This window comes from Oncorhynchus kisutch, unplaced genomic scaffold (assembly GCF_002021735.2).
Source record: "Oncorhynchus kisutch isolate 150728-3 unplaced genomic scaffold, Okis_V2 Okis02a-Okis13b_hom, whole genome shotgun sequence".
NCBI lineage: Eukaryota > Metazoa > Chordata > Actinopteri > Salmoniformes > Salmonidae > Oncorhynchus > Oncorhynchus kisutch.
The window spans coordinates 254,233-275,940 of record NW_022261979.1 but is presented as its reverse complement, the minus strand read 5'-3'; the positions used below and the strand labels follow the sequence as shown (position 1 = coordinate 275,940).

At 44.9% G+C, this 21,708-nt stretch overlaps 1 protein-coding gene across 2 annotated transcripts in view; it reads left to right on the top strand.

Annotated features, from left to right (window-relative positions):
- The window catches only part of galnt1 (UDP-N-acetyl-alpha-D-galactosamine:polypeptide N-acetylgalactosaminyltransferase 1), a 71,537-nt gene that overhangs the window by 11,898 nt on the left and 37,931 nt on the right, over window positions 1–21,708 (top strand). The window contains exon 2 of one of the 2 annotated variants that reach the window (XM_031812197.1): window positions 14,433–14,544. The exons of the other annotated variant lie outside the window; for it this stretch is intronic. The gene's annotated coding sequence lies outside the window, so the exon portion shown is untranslated. The remainder of the gene's footprint in view (window positions 1–14,432; window positions 14,545–21,708) is intronic. 2 annotated transcript variants of the gene reach the window in all.

Here is a 21,708-nt window from a genome sequence, read left to right as displayed (position 1 = left end):
TAGAACAGACCTTGAGTGTTGGGAGGAGTTAGAACAGACCTCTAGTGTTGGGAGGAGTTAGAACAGACCTCTAGTGTTGGGAGAAGTTAGAACAGACCTTGAGTGTTGGGAGGAGTTAGAACATACCTCTAGTGTTGGGAGGAGTTAGAACAGACCTCTAGTGTTGGGAGAAGTTAGAACAGACCTTGAGTGTTGGGAGGAGTTAGAACATACCTCTAGTGTTGGGAGGAGTTAGAACATACCACTAGTGTTGGGAGGAGTTAGAACATACCTCGAGTGTTGGGAGGAGTTAGAACAGACCTCGAGTGTTGGGAGGAGTTAGAACAGACCTCTAGTGTTGGGAGAAGTTAGAACAGACCTCTAGTGTTGGGAGGAGTTAGAACAGACCTCTAGTGTTGGGAGGAGTTAGAACAGACCTCTAGTGTTGGGAGAAGTTAGAACAGACCTCTAGTGTTGGGAGGAGTTAGAACAGACCTCTAGTGTTGGGAGGAGTTAGAACAGACCTCTAGTGTTGGGAGGAGTTAGAACAGACCTCTAGTGTTGGGAGAAGTTAGAACAGACCTCTAGTGTTGGGAGGAGTTAGAACAGACCTCTAGTGTTGGGAGGAGTTAGAACAGACCTCTAGTGTTGGGAGGAGTTAGAACAGACCTCTAGTGTTGGGAGAAGTTAGAACAGACCTCTAGTGTTGGGAGGAGTTAGAACAGACCTCTAGTGTTGGGAGGAGTTAGAACAGACCTCTAGTGTTGGGAAGAGTTAGAACAGACCTCTAGTGTTGGGAGGAGTTAGAACAGACCTCTAGTGTTGGGAGGAGTTAGAACATACCTCTAGTGTTGGGAGGAGTTAGAACAGACCTCTAGTGTTGGGAGGAGTTAGAACAGACCTCTAGTGTTGGGAGGAGTTAGAACAGACCTCTAGTGTTGGGAGGAGTTAGAACATACCTCTAGTGTTGGGAGGAGTTAGAACATACCTCTAGTGTTGGGAGGAGTTAGAACATACCTCTAGTGTTGGGAGGAGTTAGAACATACCTCTAGTGTTGGGAGGAGTTAGAACATACCTCTAGTGTTGGGAGGAGTTAGAACATACCTCTAGTGTTGGGAGGAGTTAGAACAGACCTCTAGTGTTGGGAGGAGTTAGAACGGACCTCTAGTGTTGGGAGGAGTTAGAACAGACCTCTAGTGTTGGGAGGAGTTAGAACAGAACTCTAGTGTTGGGAGGAGTTAGAACAGACCTCTAGTGTTGGGAGGAGTTAGAACAGAACTCTAGTGTTGGGAGGAGTTAGAACAGACCTCTAGTGTTGGGAGGAGTTAGAACAGACCTCTAGTGTTGGGAGGAGTTAGAACAGACCTCTAGTGTTGGGAGGAGTTAGAACAGACCTCTTGGCCTACACTGTCGAATACCAATATCACACTTCTACAATTACAATACCAATACTGTGTGTGTGTGTGTGTGTGTGTTAAGCTTTGTGCACTGTGTGAAGAAGTGCTAAATGTAATATTGATATAGTTCTCATTTGCATTGCTACTGGTGCTGGCCCAGGTTAGGTTTGTGTGTGTGTGTGTGTGTGTGTGTGTGTGTGTGTGTGTGTGTGTGTGTGTGTGTGTGTGTGTGTGTGTGTGTGTGTGTGTGTGTGTGTGTGTGTGATTGTGTGTGTGATTGTGTGTCTGGGTCTGTGCCTAGTCGATGATAGTTACATTTTACAGCAACCAACAGTCTATTGAGTGGCTCATTTATTACTCCTACTTTATCGGTGTAGCGTCTGTAGTGAGAGAGGATGGAGGGCTGGGGGTTGCAGACAGACAGACAGACAAAGCAGTTGTGCGTTGAGAATAGGAAAGGAGATCAGAGGAGATATGAAGAGAGGGGATGAGAGGAGAAGAGAATAGGAAAGGAGATCAGAGGGGATATGAAGAGAGGGGATGAGAGGAGAAGAGAATAGGAAAGGAGATCAGAGGGGATATGAAGAGAGGGGATGAGAGGAGAAGAGAATAGGAAAGGAGATCAGAGGGGATATGAAGGAGAGGGGATGAGAGGAGAAGAGAATAGGAAAGGAGATCAGAGGGGATATGAAGAGAGGGGATGAGAGGAGAAGAGAATAGGAAAGGAGATCAGAGGGGATATGAAGAGAGGGGATGAGAGGAGAAGAGAATAGGAAAGGAGATCAGAGGGGATATGAAGAGAGGGGATGAGAGGAGAAGAGAATAGGAAAGGAGATCAGAGGAGATATGAAGAGAGGGGATGAGAGGAGAAGAGAATAGGAAAGGAGATCAGAGGAGATATGAAGAGAGGGGATGAGAGGAGAAGAGAATAGGAAAGGAGATCAGAGGAGATATGAAGAGAGGGGATGAGAGGAGAAGAGAATAGGAAAGGAGATCAGAGGGGATATGAAGAGAGGGGATGAGAGGAGAAGAGAATAGGAAAGGAGATCAGAGGGGATATGAAGAGAGGGGATGAGAGGAGAAGAGAATAGGAAAGGAGATCAGAGGGGATATGAAGAGAGGGGATGAGAAGAGAAGAATCCGAGTAGGGGCCGACTAGGGGAAAGACTAGGGGAAAGATCTGCCGATGTGCCCTTGTGCAAGGCACTTAACCCTAATTGCTCCTGGAAGTGGCTCTGGATAAGAGTGTCTGCTAAATGAAAAATGAGAAGAGGGAATGAGAGGAGAGAATAAGATGATAGGAGGAGAGGGGATAAGAGGAAAGGAGATAAGGGGGAGAATGAGTTGGAGGGGAGAGAGCGAGAGGGATTAATACATCTGGACTGTGACTACAGGATATAACCTACTGTAGCTAGAGGACAAGAGATCTGGACTGTGACTACAGGATATAACCTACTGTAGCTAGAGGACAAGATATCTGGACTGTGACTACAGGATATAACCTACTGTAGCTAGAGGACAAGAGATCTGGACTGTGACTACAGGATATAACCTACTGTAGCTAGAGGACAAGAGATCGGGACTGTGACTACAGGATATAACCTACTATAGCTAGAGGACAAGAGATCTGGACTGTGACTACAGGATATAACCTACTGTAGCTAGAGGACAAGAGATCTGGACTGTGACTACAGGATATAACCTACTGTAGCTAGAGGACAAGAGATCTGGATTGTGACTACAGTATATAAACTACTGTAGCTAGAGGATAAGAGATCTGGACTGTGACTACAGGGTATAACCTACTATAGCTAGAGGACAAGAGATCTGGACTGTGACTACAGGATATAACCTACTGTAGCTAGATTACAAGAGATCTGGACTGTCACTACAGGATATAACCAACTGTAGCTAGAGGACAAGAGATCTGGACGGTGTTGGTTTGTGTAGGTGGACTGGTGTACATGTAGGCCCAGGTCTGTCAATGTGGTTTCAGTGTCTATGTTGTTCCTTTTCCTCTGCTCAGCAGTCACCACTCTCTGTAAACAGGAAGCAGCTCAAACAGCTCCTCAACCCTCAAATAGCTCCTCAAACAGCTCCTCAAACAGCTCCTCAATCCTCAAACAGCTCCTCAAACAGCTCCTCAACCCTCAAACATCTCCTCAATCCTCAAACAGCTCCTCAAACAGCTCCTCAAACAGCTCCTCAAACAGCTCCTCAATCCTCAAACAGCTCCTCAAACAGCTCCTCAACCCTCAAACATCTCCTCAATCCTCAAACAGCTCCTCAATCCTCAAACAGCTCCTTCGTTGCTGCTGGAGTGAAACATGCTTTTATAAGCTCAATCATTGCACAACAATTCGAAATGCAATCGCGTGTTAAAAACTTTTTTTTTTTTTTTTAACTTTTTATGGCCACAATTAAAAACAGCTACTATTTTTTTTTTTTTTACTGGTAATTGAAGCGTGCTTCCCATTCGCTAATCAAGTGCATAGACAACGGTAACCAGGCTTCAGCACTGGTTCACACACCACTTTGCAATGAGCTGGAGGCAGTATGCATTTTGAAAACATATAGCCTACTTAATTGTTTGAAACCTGAATGTTTACATCATATTATGAGGCTTGCTTCAAAGTAGCCTAGCCAAAAAAGTATTTCACATGCCCTTGAAACCAGTAGCCTTTTTCTATTTATTGGTTTTCAAATCAACTTTCTTTCATTGTCCAGTAGCCAATCTTCAACCCTATTCATATTAGCAACCCTATTCATATTAGCAACGCTATTCATATTAGCAACCCTATTCATGTTAGCAACCCTATTCATATTAGCAACCCTATTCATATTAGCAACCCTATTCATATTAGCAACCCTATTCATATTAGCAACCCTATTCATATTAGCAACCCTATTCATATTAGCAACCCTATTCATATTAGCAACCCTATTCATATTTGCAACCATATTCATATTAGCAACCATATTCATATTAGCAACCCTATCAACCCTATTCATATTAGCAACCCTATACATATTAGCAACCCTATTCATATTAGCAACCCTATTAATATTAGCAACCCTATTCATATTAGCAACCCTATCAACCCTATTCATATTACCAACCTTATTCATATTAGCAACCCTATTCATATTAGCAACCCTATTCATATTAGCAACCCTATTCATATTAGCAACCATATTCATATTAGCAACCCTATTCATATTAGCAACCCTATTCATATTAGCAACCCTATTCATATTAGCAACCCTATTCATATTAGCAACCCTATTCATATTAGCAACCCTATTCATATTAGCAACCCTATTCATATTCGCAACCCTATTCATATTAGCAACCCTATTCATATTAGCAACCCTATTCATATTAGCAACCCTATTCATATTAGCAACCCATGTAATTGTTGCATCTTTAGAGCTCCTGTCTTTCTACATTTCATGTGACAGATATTTTCATCTCTAACTCCATTATTGAATGAACATTTGCACGTAACCTACTGCCTTGTGCGCATTGATGCGCTTATGATGTGTAGAAATAATAGTTTATAAACATTATACGCTAAACAATCTGATCTGTTGCATCAGCCTCATTGCTTTTTAAAGTTTTGTTTGTGTATCCTAGACCTACTGGTTGTATGGCTTTGGGATCTATCGTCCCACAACTGTCCCAGAGTCTGTTTTGAAAAGGCTATTTATTTTGTTGCACCAATAGAATAGGTCAACTTTTCTACTATGGGTGATTGTAGATTGACAGGCTAGTGATAATCGTTAATGGTCTTGTTGACTGAGGAAAAGTAAATGTGGACAGTTATTCTAACATCTTCAAATTAGTATCAGAATTTGATAGGAAGGACAGACGCTGTGACATCCTAGAGTTGCATGTTCTGTTAAGATGAATTAACATAATGTGATTTCTGTCATCCTGAGCACTGTGTACGCCCTCATCCGGTTAAATTACTTAAATGTCTGGAAAATGTCAATGCTACCATCATACAGGTTGCAAAATAGTTTTTCGATGTGCCGATTCCTTGGCACATGGTTTATGAACTGATATACAAAACAACGCAGGATTCAAAGCTTAGAGCTTTTCAATTGAAATGATTATACCGAATTCTTGTTGTGTGGGGAATGTTATGTGGGGGATACAACCAATAGAATGTTATGTGGGGGATACAACCAATAGAATGTTATGAGGGGATACAACCAATAGAATGTTATGTGGGGGATACAACCAACAGAATGTTATGTGGGGGATACAACCAATAGAATGTTATGTGGGGGATACAACCAATAGAATGTTATGAGGGGATACAACCAATAGAATGTTATGTGGGGGATACAACCAATAGAATGTTATGTGGGGGATACAACCAATAGAATGTTATGTGGGGGATACAACCAATAGAATGTTATGTGGGGGATACAACCAATAGAATGTTATGTGGGGGATACAACCAATAGAATGTTATGTGGGGATACAACCAATAGAATGTTATGTGGGGGATACAACCAATAGAATGTTATGTGGGGGATACAACCAATAGAATGTTATGTGGGGGATACAACCAATAGAATGTTATGTGGGGGATACAACCAATAGAATGTTATGTGGGGGATACAACCAATAGAATGTTATGTGGGGATACAACCAATAGAATGTTATGTGGGGGATACAACCAATAGAATGTTATGTGGGGGATACAACCAATAGAATGTTATGTGGGGGATACAACCAATAGAATGTTATGTGGGGGATACAACCAATAGAATGTTATGTGGGGATACAACCAATAGAATGTTATGTGGGGGATACAACCAATATAATGTTATGTGGGGGATACAACCAATGGAATGTTATGTGGGGGATACAACCAATAGAATGTTATGTGGGGGATACAACCAATAGAATGTTATGTGGGGGATACAACCAATAGAATGTTATGTGGGGGATACAACCAATAGAATGTTATGTGGGGGATACAACCAATAGAATGTTATGTGGGGGATACAACCAATAGAATGTTATGTGGGGGATACAACCAATAGAATGTTATGTGGGGGATACAACCAATAGAATGTTATGTGGGGGATACAACCAATAGAATGTTATGTGGGGGATACAACCAATAGAATGTTATGTGGGGGATACAACCAATAGAATGTTATGTGGGGGATACAACCAATAGAATGTTATGTGGGGGATACAACCAATAGAATGTTATGAGGGGATACAACCAATAGAATGTTATGTGGGGATACAACAATAGAATATTATGTGGGGGATACAACCAATAGAATGTTATGAGGGGATACAACCATCCCAGTTGTCCAGGTTTGGCTGTGAAGAGACAGAATCATTACATCACTTGTTTTGGTACTGTTCATATTAGAGGTCAGCCGATTAATCGGAATGGCCGATTAATTAGGGTCGATTTCAAGTTTTCATAACAATTGGAAATCTGTATTTTTTGGACGCCGATTTTTATTTGTATTTTTATTCTTAACTATATATTTTCACAACTCTATTTAACTAGGCAAGTCAGTTAAGAACACTTTCTTATTTTCAATGATGGCAGGGGCAGAACGACAGATTTGTACCTTGTCAGCTCAGGGATTCAATCTTGCAACCTTACGGTTAACTAGTCCAACGCTCTAACCACCTGCCTCACGAGGAGCCTGCCTGTTACGCAAATGCAGTAAGAAGCCAAAGTAAGTTGCTAGCTAGCATTTAACTTGTCTTATAGAAAACAATCAATCAATCATAATCACTAGTTATAACTACTCATGGTTGATGATATTACTAGTTTATCTAGTGTGTCCTGCGTTGCATATAATCGATGCGGTGCGCATTCGCGAAAAAGGACTGTCATTGCTCCAACGTGTACCTAACCATAAACATCAATGCCTTTCTTAAAATCAATACACAGAAGTATATATTTTTAAACCTGCATATTTAGCTAAAAGAAATCCAGGTTAGCAGGCAATATTAACCAGGTGAAATTGTGTCACTTCTCTTGCGTTCATTGCACGCAGAGTCAGGGTATATGCAACAGTTTGGGCCGCTTGGCTCGTTGCGAACTAATTTGACAGAATTTTATGTAATTATGACATAACATTGAAGGTTGTGCAATGTAACAAGAATATTTAGACTTAGGGATGCCACCCGTTAGATAAAATACAGAACGGTTCCGTATTTCACTGAAAGAATAAACTTTTTGTTTTCGAGATGATAGTTTCTGGATTCGACCATATTAATGACCTAAGGCTCGTATTACTGTGTGTTATTATGTTATAACTAAGTCTATGATTTGATAGAGCAGTCTGACTGAGCGATGGTAGGCACCAGCAGGCTCGTAAGCATTCATTCAAACAGCACTTTTGTGCGTTTTGCCAGCAGCTCTTCGCAATGCTTCAAGCATTGCGCTGTTTATGACTTCAAGCCTATCATCTCCTGAGATTAGGCTGGTGTAACTGATGTGAAATAGCTAGCTAGTTAGTGGGGTGCGCGCTAATAGTGTTTCACATGTCACTCGCTTTGAGACTTGGAGTAGTTGTTCCCCTTGCTCTGCAAGGGCCACAGCTTTTGTGGAGCGATGGGTAACGATGCTTCGAGGGTGGCTGTTGTTGATGTGTTCCTGGTTCGAGCCCAGGTAGCGGCGAGGAGAGATGGAAGCTAAACTGTTACACTGGCAATACTAAAGTGCCTATAAGAACATCCAGTCAAAGGTTAATCAAAGGTTAATCAAATTAATCAAAGGTTAATGAAATACAAATCGCATAGAGAGAAATAGTCCTATAATTCCTAGAATAACTATAACCTAAAACTTCTTACCTGGGAATATTGAAGACTCATGTTAAAAGGAACCACCAGCTTTCATATGTTCTCATGTTCTGAGCAAGGAACTGAAACTTTAGCTTTCTTACATGGCACATATTGCACTTTTACTTTCATCTCCAACACTTTGTTTTTGCATTATTTAAACCAAATTGAACATGTTTCATTATTTATTTGAGGCTAAATTGCTTTTATTGATGTATTATATTAAGTTAAAATAAGTGTTCATTCAGTATTGTTGTAATTGTCCTCCAATAATCGGTATCGGCGTTGAAAAATCATAATCAGTCGACCTCTAGTTCATATATGTCTAGCTTGGTGTTTGGTCGCAGGTTCAGGAACGGCTGAGAAATCACAACATTAACCTGGAGCTAAGTCTGCAGATAGCACTACTGGGTGATCTGAAAGCCATAGCCATCCAATCAATCGTATAATAATACTCTTAGTAAAAATATTCATCTTTAATTTACTATCTGTAGAATCAATGAGAATAGAAAGGATCAGAACTTTTGTGAAACATCACAGTGCCGTTGAAAAATATTTTTCAACGGCACTGTGATAAAAAAATCACCTTTATTTAACCAGATAGGCCAGTTGAGAACAAGTTCTCATTTACAACTGCGACCTGGCCAAGATAAAGCAAAGCAGTGGTACACAAACAACAACACAGAGTTACACATGGAATAAACAAACAGAGTCAATGACACAATAGAAAAAGTCTATATGCAGTGTTTGTAAATTGCGTGGGGAGGTAAGGCAATACATAGGCCATAGTAGCGAAGTAATTACAATTTAGCAAATGAACACTGAAGTGATAAATGTGCAGATGATGATGATGTGCAAGTAGAAATACTGGTGTGCAAAGGGGGCAGAAAAGTAAATAAAAACAATATGGGGATGAGGTAGGGAGATTGGGTGGGCTACTTACAGATGGACTATGTACAGCTGCAGCGATCGGTTAGCTGATCAGATAGCTGATGCTTAAAGTTAGTGAGGGAAATATAAGTCTCCAACTTCAGCGATTTTTGCAATTCGTTCCAGTCATTGGCAGCAGAGAACTGGAAGGAAAGGCGACCAAAGGAGGTGTTGGCTTTGGGGATGACCAGTGAGATATACCTGCTGGAGAGCGTGCTACGGGTGGGTGCTGTTGATGGGAAGGGTTGAGGGTAGCTGAAGGGTGGGACTAAAATAAATAGATAACTAGTGTGAAATGTGCCATGTGTTTAATGTAGATAGTATGTATCAACTGGAAGCCTAAGTATTGATGTCCATTAATTTACTCCAATTAGGGGAGGGGTGGTAGGGTTAAGGGAAAATAATACAATGGAATGTTTGTTTAAAAAAAATGGGAAATGATACAGACAATTACATTGAAAGAACCCACACTCTATCTGCAGTATTACAGCTGATCTTCCCCTGAAAATAAATAATCATTATTTGCTGCCGCTCAAATGTCCGGAGCCACATTTTCCTAACGGAAACCCTGGTGTGTGTGTTGGCATTGTCATTGTTGTTGAGAGCAGAGGATGTCGTCCTTGGAGACCTCTCTGTTTCGGCATACGCTAGCCTCTGACACACACTTACACAGGCGCGCGCACACACACACACACTTGTGGACTGTGAACAGACAGCTGGGCTGGCACACAAGCTCATACTTGAACACACACATGCCTCCACAACACACACACAACAGACATACTGCCATGGCCTAACTGCTTGCTGATGGCCATACAGCTGTTGCTACAACAGTTACACAGCCAACTCCTTTCAGATCTCCTCTTCTACCACCCTTTCTCTCTCTTCTCTCTCTCTTTGTCTCTCTCTCTCTCTTTCTCTCTATCTCTCTCTTTCTTTCTCTCTCTCTCTCTCTCATTCTCTCTCTCTCTCTTTCTTCCAGCTATTAGTGTGGTTGCCATGGTGGTTCTGTGAAGAGTGGTTGCTGGGCTGTGGACAGAGAAAGAGAGATAGAAGGATGAAGGGTGGTTCTACAGCCATTCTGAGCTGACTTTACATGCTCAGAATGGCCTGACTGTGCTGAAATGGAACTCCTCCACCATGTTTAGTTCCAGAACAGTGGAGCTGTTTATTATCTGTGTTATGGTACCATACGAGTGTGTGGAGAGAGGACTGTCCTCTACACTCCTACGCTCCTGGTATCCTAACACTTCAAATACTCCTACACCCCGAGTGTGCCCCTCTGTCTCTCTCCTTCCTCAGGATGGTATTTATACAGACAGAATGGAAACAGGGCAGCGTGGGAGAGGAGGAGAGAATGCAGAGGAGAAAGGAAAGGAGGGTGTTGGCTGAGACTGGATTCTGTAGTGCTGTTGGGGCTAGACGGAGGAGAGAAGAGGAGATGAGAGGAGAGAAGGGAGAGAGGAGAGGAGAGAATAAGGTAGGAGAGGAGAGAAGGGAGAGAGGAGAGGAGAGAATAATGGAAGAGAGGAGAGAAGAAGAGACGAAGGGAGGAGAGAATAAGGGAGGAGAGGAGAGAAGGAGGGAGGAGAGGAGAGAAGAAGGGAGGAGAGGAGAGAAGAAGGGAGGACAGGGGTTCTAGAGAGTGATGTCATAGCAGGCGTCAGGGTTTGTGGTTTTGACAGGCATAGCTGGAGCGGCCTGTTAATCACCATGATAATCATGAAGTACAGTCAGTCTCAGCTGGCGGTGGTACCCTCCACACAGTAGACGGACAGACAGACAGAAAAACAACAACGACGCCACATTCATCCTGGTTATTTACAGGCTCACCCGACACGGCCCCCAACCTCTGTCTCTCAGTCCCCGTTGAGCTAACGTCTAGTTCTACCTTCCATTGACACAGTCACACCTGGACGGCTGCCTCACTGATCTGGGGCTACACATGACATGTATGTAGTCTGAAGAACGCCTCAGTGCCTTTAGGAAACATCACGCGTGGGTCTGTGTTTATGCAGATGTGAGAGAGAACATAGTATGTCACAAAGCTAAGTCAGTCTGTGTGGCACGTGCAAGCGCTTGTCCATGTGTGTGTGAGAGCAGAGAATGTGTAATATGTTGTATGTAATATGTCAGACAGACATTATATAATGTTTTGAGGCTCTCTGTTAGTACCCTCTATTCTTTGTTAGAGCTCTCTACTCTCTGTTAGAGCTCTCCACTCTCTGTTAGAGCTCTCTACTCTCTGTTACAGCTCTCTACTCTCCTTTAGTGCTCTCTACTCTCTGTTAGGGCTCTCTACTCTCTGTTAGAGCTCTCTACTCTCTGTTTGTGCTCTCTACTCTCTGTTTGTGCTCTCTACTCTCTGTTAGAGCCCTCTAGTCTCTGTTAGAGCTCTCTACTCTCTGTTAGTGCTCTCTACTCTCTGTTAGAGCCCTCTATTCTCTGTTTGTGCTCTCTACTCTCTGTTAGAGCTCTCTACTCTGTTAGAGCTCTCTACTCTCTGTTAGGGCTCTCTACTCTCTGTTAGAGCTCTCTACTCTCTGTTAGTGTTCTCTACTCTCTGTTGGTGCTCTCTACTCTCTGTTAGAGCTCTCTACTCTGTTAGAGCCCTCTACTCTCTGTTAGAGCCCTCTATTCTCTGTTAGAGCCCTCTATTCTCTGTTAGAGCCCTCTACTCTCTGTTAGAGCTCTCTACTCTCTGTTAGAGCCCTCTATTCTCTGTTAGAGCTCTCTACTCTCTGTTAGAGCCCTCTACTCTCTGTTAGAGCCCTCTACTCTCTGTTAGAGCCCTCTATTCTCTGTTAGAGCTCTCTACTCTCTGTTAGAGCCCTCTACTCTCTGTTAGAGCTCTCTACTCTCTGTGGAATGTGTTGTTGGTAGACCTGGCTGTCTGCTTTGGAGAGGAGCCTAGTGACTGCTATCTGCGGCACTGTTATTAACACCTCACACACCTGACCTCACACACACACAAACCACACAAGCACACTTACACAGACAGACACACACATATATACACACACTCACTGGGCTAGAGAACGCAAACTTGCAGGAGATTCAGTGAGCCACTGGCTTGAGAAGATGGGGAGGGAGGGAGGGAGGGAGAATTAGAGAGATGCATGGACATCCTCCTATCATTGGAACTAGATAGGGTGATGTTTTGTGCTGCCTGCCTGGGTCTGGAGGGATGGATGCAGGTTAGTGATGATTCCCAGGCAGTGTAGCAGTGTATTTATAGATGCTCTCCTTGCTTGTTCTTCTCTAATCTTCACATTACACTACAACTGAAACACTCATTTTCTAGCTCTGCATCACAGAGCATGTGTGTGTGTCGAGGGGGTTACACACACACACACACACACACACACACACACACACACACACACACACACACACACAACCCACTGGGCACACACACACTCACACACACAACCCACTGGGCACACACACACACACACACACACTGGTTGAATTAACGTTGTTTCCATATAATTTCAATGAAATGACTTTGAACCAACGTGGAATAGACGTTGACTTGACATCTGTTCCCAGTGGGAGATCTCTTTGCCATCAGACGCTGAAGGACGACATTATCTGCTACAGTGGAAACCCAATGCCTCGCATTCACACATTCTGTCAGGATAAAGCCCCACTAGACCAGACTGATGTCTTGGTTGTATGTAGGCCAAGGACCAGACTGTGGTTCTGGAGGACGACATTCTCTCTCTCTCTCTCTTTCTCTGTCTCTCTCTCTTTCTCTCTCTCTCTGTGTCTCTCTCTGTGTCTCTCTGTCTCTCTTTCTCTCTCTGTCTCTCTGTCTCTGTCTCTCTCTCGCTCTCTCTCTCTGTCTCTCTCAGTCTCTGTCTCTCTTCTCTGTCGCTCTCTCGCTCTCTCTGTCTCTCTCTCGCTCTCTCTGTCTCTCTCAGTCTCTGTCTCTCTTCTCTGTCGCTCTCTCGCTCTCTCGCTCTCTCTCTCTCTCTGTCTCTCTGTCTCTCTGTCTCTCTTTCTCTCTCTTTCTGGGGGGGGGGGGTATTTCTGTTTGTCAGAAATAGAAGATTAATCCCCTGAAATGAGCAGCTCTGAGAATCTTCAGCCCTCCCTCAATCCATTCCTCATGCGTCACTCCGGCCTCTCATCCTGCTGCTGGTTCTTGAGCCTCCAGTGTAGCATGTGTGTGTGTGTGTGTGTGTGTGTGTGTGTGTGTGTGTGTGTGTGTGTGTGTGTGTGTGTGTGTGTGTGTGTGTCTTGTACCATCACAGGTTCATCTTTGGCTGGATGTTATTTGTCTTCTTTGATTGAAATATATTTGAGCCCATTAGTCCATTGAAACCATAGAGGATTGGTCTTGGGAGGTGAGACATACTGAGGCTGCTGTGAAGCTGTGAGCAGTGAATAATGCTGATGACAGAGATGATCTGGATCCTGCTCTATGTTCTGAGTGATAGACAGCCAGGTGATATGATGTGATGGTGATGATGCGTTTCCTGCCACAGAGGGAAGTGGTGAAGGAAGTGTGTGTTAGCCTGTTGAGTGACACGCCGTTCGTTCTCTCTCTCTGGATGTGTGTGTCCCTGAGGTGTGATGGGAACACTGTGGCGGGTCCAGAGCGATGGGTCAGGTCGGGTCCAGAGCGATGGGTCAGGTCGGGTCCAGAGCGATGGGTCAGGTCGGGTCCAGAGCGATGGGTCAGGTCGGGTCCAGAGCGATGGGTCAGGTCGGGTCCAGAGCGATGGGTCAGGTCGGGTCCAGAGTGATGGGTCAGGATGGGAAAACATTGAGTAGGAACATGTCGTGTCCACACAGAGGAGAGGAGTGAGAGACAGATCACTGAACAGTGGCTTCCTGAGCCCTTCTGAACTCTCACACTGTAGAAGGCTGTAAACCACACGTCAGTGGACACTGTCCCTGATGCAGTGAACAAATAGAATTAACATTGAACAATGAAGTGAGCTTTATGCAACATGTTTGACCCATCACACCATGTTTGACCCATCACGTCACACCATGACCCATCACACCATGTTTGACCCATCACTTCACACCATGACCCATCACACCATGTTTGACCCATCACTTCACACCATGACCCATCACAGCTCTTTGTTGGTCTGAAGTCTGACGTAGCCACAAGTTTGGGGCTGAGTTAGAGTCTTGTTTCTTCACGTTAAACCACACTAGTCTTCTCATGGTCTTGCCAGTGGGGCGACACTTGGGCTCAGGTCTGTACTGTCTGTGTCTGTATGTGTGAGGGAGTTGCTTGAAGACTGACCAATGTGTTTCTGTGTCTCCAGGGAGCATGTTTGAGTGACAAGCGAAGGAGGAAGTGGGATCTCTGAAGCTCCTCCCCCTGCTGGTGGAGCCCCTGTACATCTGGACCAGAGACCCCTTTACTCAGCAGGACAGGTACAGCTTTGTGTGTGAGAGAGGACCAGTTATGTTAGTTTTACTACTACAGCTTTCACATGGCTAAACTGTAGTCATCCGACATTGACTCGACCAGGTCAATATGACACAGAGGGACTGATAGAAGTCTGCTGGGTCAAACTGCTCACAGAGATGCTTGTGTGTGTGTGTGTGTGTGTGTGTGTGTGTGTGTGTGTGTGTGTGTGTGTGTGTGTGTGTGTGTGTGTGTGTGTGTGTGTGTGTGTGTGTGTGTGTGTGTGTGTGTGTGTGCAAAGCCTCAGAGATGTAGTCACCACGCCCCAATTACAAGTTGTGTTAAAAGAGCAATTACACAGGATCCATAGAGGCCAGGGGGAGGAGGGGAGCTGTGGTTTATAAGACTGGTTGGGTGTGTTGGTGCTAGGAAACACCCTCACAGTGACAGTAATGTGTATTGATTCCAGTCCTAAAATGCCTGAGTGATTTGAGATTGAAGTGTTCATTCCACTTGCATTGGTGCCAAGCTTTGCATCAGTAATCAATTTGACAGTGCTTTTATTTTGCCTTTGTGGGCAGTTTCTCTTTACCCCTCCCTCTACCTCCCTCTCACTCCCTCTACCTCCCTCCCCCTATCACTCCCTCTACCTCCCTCTCACTCCCTCTCACTCCCTCTACCTCCCTCCCTCTCACTCCCTCTACCTCCCTCCCCCTATCACTCCCTCTACCTCCCTCTCACTCCCTCTACCTCCCTCTCACTCCCTCTACCTCCCTCTCACTCCCTCTACCTCCCTCCCCCTATCACTCCCTCTACCTCCCTCTACCTCCCTCTCACTCCCTCTACCTCCCTCTCACTCCCTCTACCTCCCTCCCCCTATCACTCCCTCTACCTCCCTCTCACTCCCTCCCCCTCCCTCTATCTCCCTCCCTCTATCACTCCCTCTACCTCCCTCCCCCTCTCACTCTCTCTACTTCGCTCTAACGCCCTCTCACTCTCTCTACCTCCCCCTCCCTCTCCCTCCCTTTACCGCCTTCCCCCTCCTTCTACCTCACTCTACCCCCCTCCCTCTCCCTCCCCCTCCCTCTACCGCCTTCCCCCTCCTTCTACCTCCCTCCCTCTCTAACTCCCCCTACCTCTCTCTAACTCCCCCTACCTCCCTCTACCTCCCTCCCTCTCTAACTCCCTCTACCTCCCCCTCCCTCTACCTCCCTCTACCGCCTTCCCCCTCCTTCTACCTCCCTCCCTTTCTACCTGCCTCTACCTCCCCTTCCCTCTACCGCCTTCCCCCTCCTTCTACCTCCCTCCCTCTCTAACTCCCCCTACCTCTCTCTAACTCCCCCTACCTCCCTCTACCTCCCTCTACCTCCCTCCCTCTCTAACTCCCTCTACCTCCCCCTCCCCCTCCCTCTACCTCCCTCTACCTCCCTCCCCCTCCCTCTACCTCCCTCTACCGCCTTCCCCCTCCTTCTACCTCCCTCCCCCTCTACCTCCCTCTACCTCTACCTCCCTCCCCCTCCCTCTACCTCCCCCTCCCTCTACCTCCCCCTCCCTCCCCCTCCTTCTACCCCCCTCTACCTCGCTCCCCCTCTACCTCCCTCCCGCTCCCCCTCCCCCCTCTCTCTCTCTGTGTGTCTAGAGTAAGTCTGAGCTGTTGACCCCCAGGAGGATGTGACCTGGAACTGAACCGTAGCCGTGTCCTAGAGAGAGACTGATTCAGAAGCGTGTGTGTGTGTTAGGGCTGTGACGCTCCTGGAATTTCAGAGGACAGTAATTGGTCAGTCAAACAACTGTGTCTCCGTAATAACTGTCCGAATAGCAAAAAAAATTATTGGGGGACACATTTTCTCCTCTCCTCTGCATGTGCTGCCATAGAAATAGAAGAATAGGAGCAAATAGGAGCAAAACAGGAAGTAAAAACAGGAAGTAAAAGCAGGAAATATACTCTGTGATTTGCTGATTCAACTCAAATGACTAGGGATGTGCATCTCTCCTTACAAGCACGATTTGACACACATCTAGATACATGGGCTCCGATATGATACAGGAACGATCCGTTTCAAACCTAAAGTATCGGTGCGATTGGGTTTGAATAGGGGAAGGAATTGATTGTGTTCCATACCATTCGATCCATTAACATTTGTTGCATCAACACAGTCATTCTATAGCATAGCTTTGGATTTGAAAAGCCAATGGTTTTGACCGTTTGCAAAGTTCCGGAGGAGAGCTGGTGTTCTCCTGCTCAGACTCAGACCACAGGCCTACAGTGCAGCTGTCCTAGTTAGGAAATTACAACTTGATCATGTTCATGTAAAAATGAAAGCAAAACTACCAAAACAATGTGTCATGGTGAATCTGGCCATCTAAAAGCCCCAATCAGCAGTAAGATATGCAGTCTGTAAGATGTGAGTTGTGTCCACTCTGGTAGTCTGTCAGTAAAACACCCTTTTCTACTGTGCATTTGGTAACAATGACCCAGCAAATGACATTGTCACCCAACTAATAAAGCCTATGATTTGACATTGTCACCCAACTAATAAAGCCTATGATTTGACATTGTCACCCAACTAATAAAGCCTATGATTTGACATTGCGAAAGCCATTTTCCATGTGTTTGAATGCTGAAGGTGCCGTGCAGATATAGGAGTATTTGATCGGGGAGGTTCTGGTTGGCGTGAGCAGCTGTGCTCTGTATGCACAGGTGGAATCTGACTTGGAGATCAATACGGCCATTTCCCTGCTTAGTTCAATAGGAGAAGACGCATCTATTAAGTCACAAAAGATTCCAGATATTTTCAGAGGGGAAATAAAATGATGTGAGTAAACAACGTCAGTGAACTGGCGGTTCGTAACGTTTGAATGGTTTTTCTGACTGATTCATGCTACATTTGGAACGGTTTGGGCTCCACGGGCCGATGCACTCGTATCTTCAACATTTGAACCGTGGAACCATGCATATTTCAGTCAGCTGTTCATTCCCAAATCAGACCTGTTTTAGAATGGTTTTTATTACAAATAATTCATGGTTATGACGGTTCATTTATTTTCATGACGTCTTCATCCGTCATTTACATGGTAATTGTGCAAGCCCTAGTGTGTGTGTGTGTCTGTGTGTCTGTGTGTGTGTGTCTGGGCTGCTCACACAAACACACTATGATCATTTATGACAGTTTGTGTGTGCTTGATAATGCACTGGGTTCTAAATTCTGGTGTCATGACAACGCACGACACACGCACACAGGACACACAGAGAATCCCATTGAGCACATTCCTCATAGCAACTCCATAAATCCTTGAGTAGTGAACATCTCCAAGCCTCAGAGGATCATTATTCTCTGGCTGTAACCTAGTAGTTGTGCAATCTCCCTCGAACGGAAGATTAAACCAGCGGAGGAAGCAGAGAGGAAGAGAGGAGGGGATCTCCTCTGTGAAGGCAAGTAGTGATGGCAACCACTCTGGAAAGGAGAAAACATAATGGAGAGAGGGGAGGGGAGATGAGAGATGGGAGGGGGGAGGGGAGATGAGAGAGGGGAGAGAGGAGAGGGGGGAGGGGAGATGGGAGGGAGAGGGGTGATGGGAGGGGGAGGGGAGGGAGGAGAGGGAGGAGGGGAGATGGGAGGGGGAGGGGGAAGAGAGGAGGGGATCTCCTCTGTGAAGGTAAGTAGTGATGGCAACCACTCTGGAAAGGAGAAAACGTAATGGAGAGAGGGGAGGGGAGATGAGAGATGGGAGGGGGAGGGGAGATGGGAGGGGGGAGAGAGGAGAGGGAGGAGGGGAGATGGGAGGGGGAGGGGGGGGAGAGGAAGAGAGGAGGGGATCTCCTCTGTGAAGGCAAGTAGTGATGGCAACCACTCTGGAAAGGAGAAAACGTAATGGAGAGAGGGGAGGGGAGATGAGAGATGGGAGGGGGAGGGGAGATGGGAGGGGGGAGAGAGGAGAGGGAGGAGGGGGAGATGGGAGGGGGAGGGGGGAGAGAGGAAGAGAGGAGGGGATCTCCTCTGTGAAGGCAAGTAGTGATGGCAACCACTCTGGAAAGGAGAAAACGTAATGGAGAGAGGGGAGGGGAGATGGGAGGGGGAGGGGAGATGGGAGGGGGGAGAGAGGAGAGGGAGGAGGGGATCTCCTCTGTGAAGGCAAGTAGTGATGGCAACCACTCTGAAAAGGAGAAAATGTAATGGAGAGAGGGGAGGGGAGGGGAGGGGAGAGAGGAGAGGGGAAGGGAGATGAGAGATGGGGGAGGGGAGGGGAGAGAGGAGAGGGGGGAGGGGAGATGAGAGATGGGAGGGGAGGGAGATGAGAGAGGGGGAGGGGAGGGGAGATGAGAGAGGGGAGGGGAGGGGAGATGAGAGAGGGGAGGGGAGATGAGAGAGGGATGTTAATCAAAGGGAGGGGGAAATGGAGTAAAGATATGGAGATGAAGAAGGTAGAGAGAAAAGAAAGAGGGAGGGATTTGAGACACAGAGAGAGAGAGAGAGACAGAGAGAGAGGGGGGGATTGTCTGTGTTGTGTCAGAGAGGCAGTCTATTTTTGTCAGAGACTGCAAATACTAACAAACCTGATATGTAATATAGACACTCTGACTCACTCACTCACTCACTCACTCACTCACTCACACACACACACACACACACACACACACACACACACACACACACACACACACACACACACACACACACACACACACACAGAGTGAGCCAGGAGCCAGCGTGAGCAGGGAAGAGATGGGGTGTCCTCTGCCATCCCTGATTAGAAATACAGTCTGCAGAGAAGACAAGCTGAGGGACAGTGTGTGTGTGTGTGTGTGTGCATATATTTCTCTCCTCCTTGGAGCGTCGCTGTCTCTTCCTCTTACATTCTCTGAACACGCGTCACCAGGGAACCCTGACAATCTCATCACAATCATATAACACATAAAACAGAGAAACCATGACAACCTCATCACAATCATATAACACAGAGAAACCATGACAATCTCATAACAAACATATAACATAAACCATGACAACCTCATCACAATCATATAACACAGAGAAACCATGACAACCTTATACCAACCATATAACATAAACCATGACAACCATATAACACATAACACAGAGAAACCATGACAACCTTATAACAACCATATAACTCAACACAGAGAAACCATGACAACCTTATAACAACCATATAACAGAGAAACCATGACAACCTCATCAAAATCCTATAACACATAACCCAGAGAAACCATGACAACCTCATCACAATCATATAACACAGAGAAACCATGACAACCTTATAACAACCATATAACTCAACACAGAGAAACCATGACAACCTTATAACAACCATATAACAGAGAAACCATGACAACCTCATCAAAATCCTATAACACATAACCCAGAGAAACCATGACAACCTCATCACAATCATATAACACAGAGAAACCATGAGAACCTCATCACAACCATATAACACAGAGAAACCATGGCAACCTCATCACAACCATATAACACAGAGAAACCATGACAACCTCATCACAACCATATAACACAGAGAAACCATGACAACCTCATCAAAATCCTATAACACATAACCCAGAGAAACCATGAGAACCTCATCACAATCATATAACACAGAGAAACCATGAGAACCTCATCACAACCATATAACACAGAGAAACCATGGCAACCTCCCAACAACCATATAACACAGGGAAACCATGACAACCATATAACACAGAGAAACCATGACAACCTCATAGCAACCATATAATACAGAGAAACCATGACAACTTTATAACAACCATATAACACAGAAAAACCTGACAGCCTCATCACAACCATATAACAGAGAAACCTGACAACCTCATCACAACCATATAACACTGGGAAACCATGACAACCTCATAACAACCTTATAACACGGAGAAACCATGACAACCTCATAACAACCATAACACGGAGAAACCATGACAACCTCATAACAACCATAACACAGAGAAACCATGACAACCTCATAACAACCATATAACACAGAGAAACCATGACAACCTCATAACAACCATATACCACGGAGAAACCATGACAACCTCATCACAACCATATAACACGGAGAAACCATGACAACCTCATAACAACCATATAACACGGAGAAACCATGACAACCTCATATCAACCATATAAGACAGAGGAAACCTGACAACCTCATCACAACCATATAACACGGAGAAACCATGACAACATAACAACCATATAACACAATTGTCTGCTTGTGTGTGTGCTTGTGTGTTTGAGAGAGGTTGTGTGTGTGTGTGTGCGCGCTAGAGGTTGACCGATTAATCGGAATGGCCGATTAATTAGGGCTGATTTCAAGTTTTCATAGCGATCAGAAATCTGTATTTTTGAGCGCCGATTTTGCGCCGATTTTGCAGATTGTTTTTTTTACAACTCTATTTAACTAGGCAAGTCAGTTAAGAACACTTTCTTATTTTCACTGATGGCCTAGGAACGGTGGGTTAACTGCCTTGTTCAGGGGCAGAACGACAGATTTTTACCTTGTCAGCTCGGGGATTCGATCTTGCAACCTTACAGTTAACTAGTCCAACGCTCTAACCACCTGATTACCACCTGAGGCTGCCTGTTACGTGAATGCAGTAAGCCAAGGTAAGTTGCTAGCTAGTATTAAACTTATCTTATAATAAACAATCAATCAACGACTGTCGTTGCTCCAATGTGTACTTAACCATAAACATCAATGCCTTTCTTAAAATCAATACACAGAATTATATATTTTTAAACCTGCATATTTAGCTAAAAGAAATCCAGGTTAGCAGGCAATATTAACCAGGTGAAATTGTGTCACTTCTCTTGCGTTCATTACACGCAGAGTCAGGGTATATGCAACAGTTTGGGCCGCCTGGCTCTTTGTGAACTAATTTGCCAGAATTGTATGTAATAATGACATAACATTGAAGGTTGTGCAATGTAACAGGAATATTTAGACTCATGGATGCCACCCGTTAGATAAAATACGGAACGGAATAAACATTTTGTTTTCGAGGTGATAGTTTCCGGATTTGACCAAAGGCTCGTATTTCTGTGTGTTTATTATAGTTACGTCTATGATTTGATATTTGATAGCGCAGTCTGATTGAGGGGTGGTAGGCAGCAGCAGGCTCGTAATAGTCAAAGGTATATGGTTTAGAG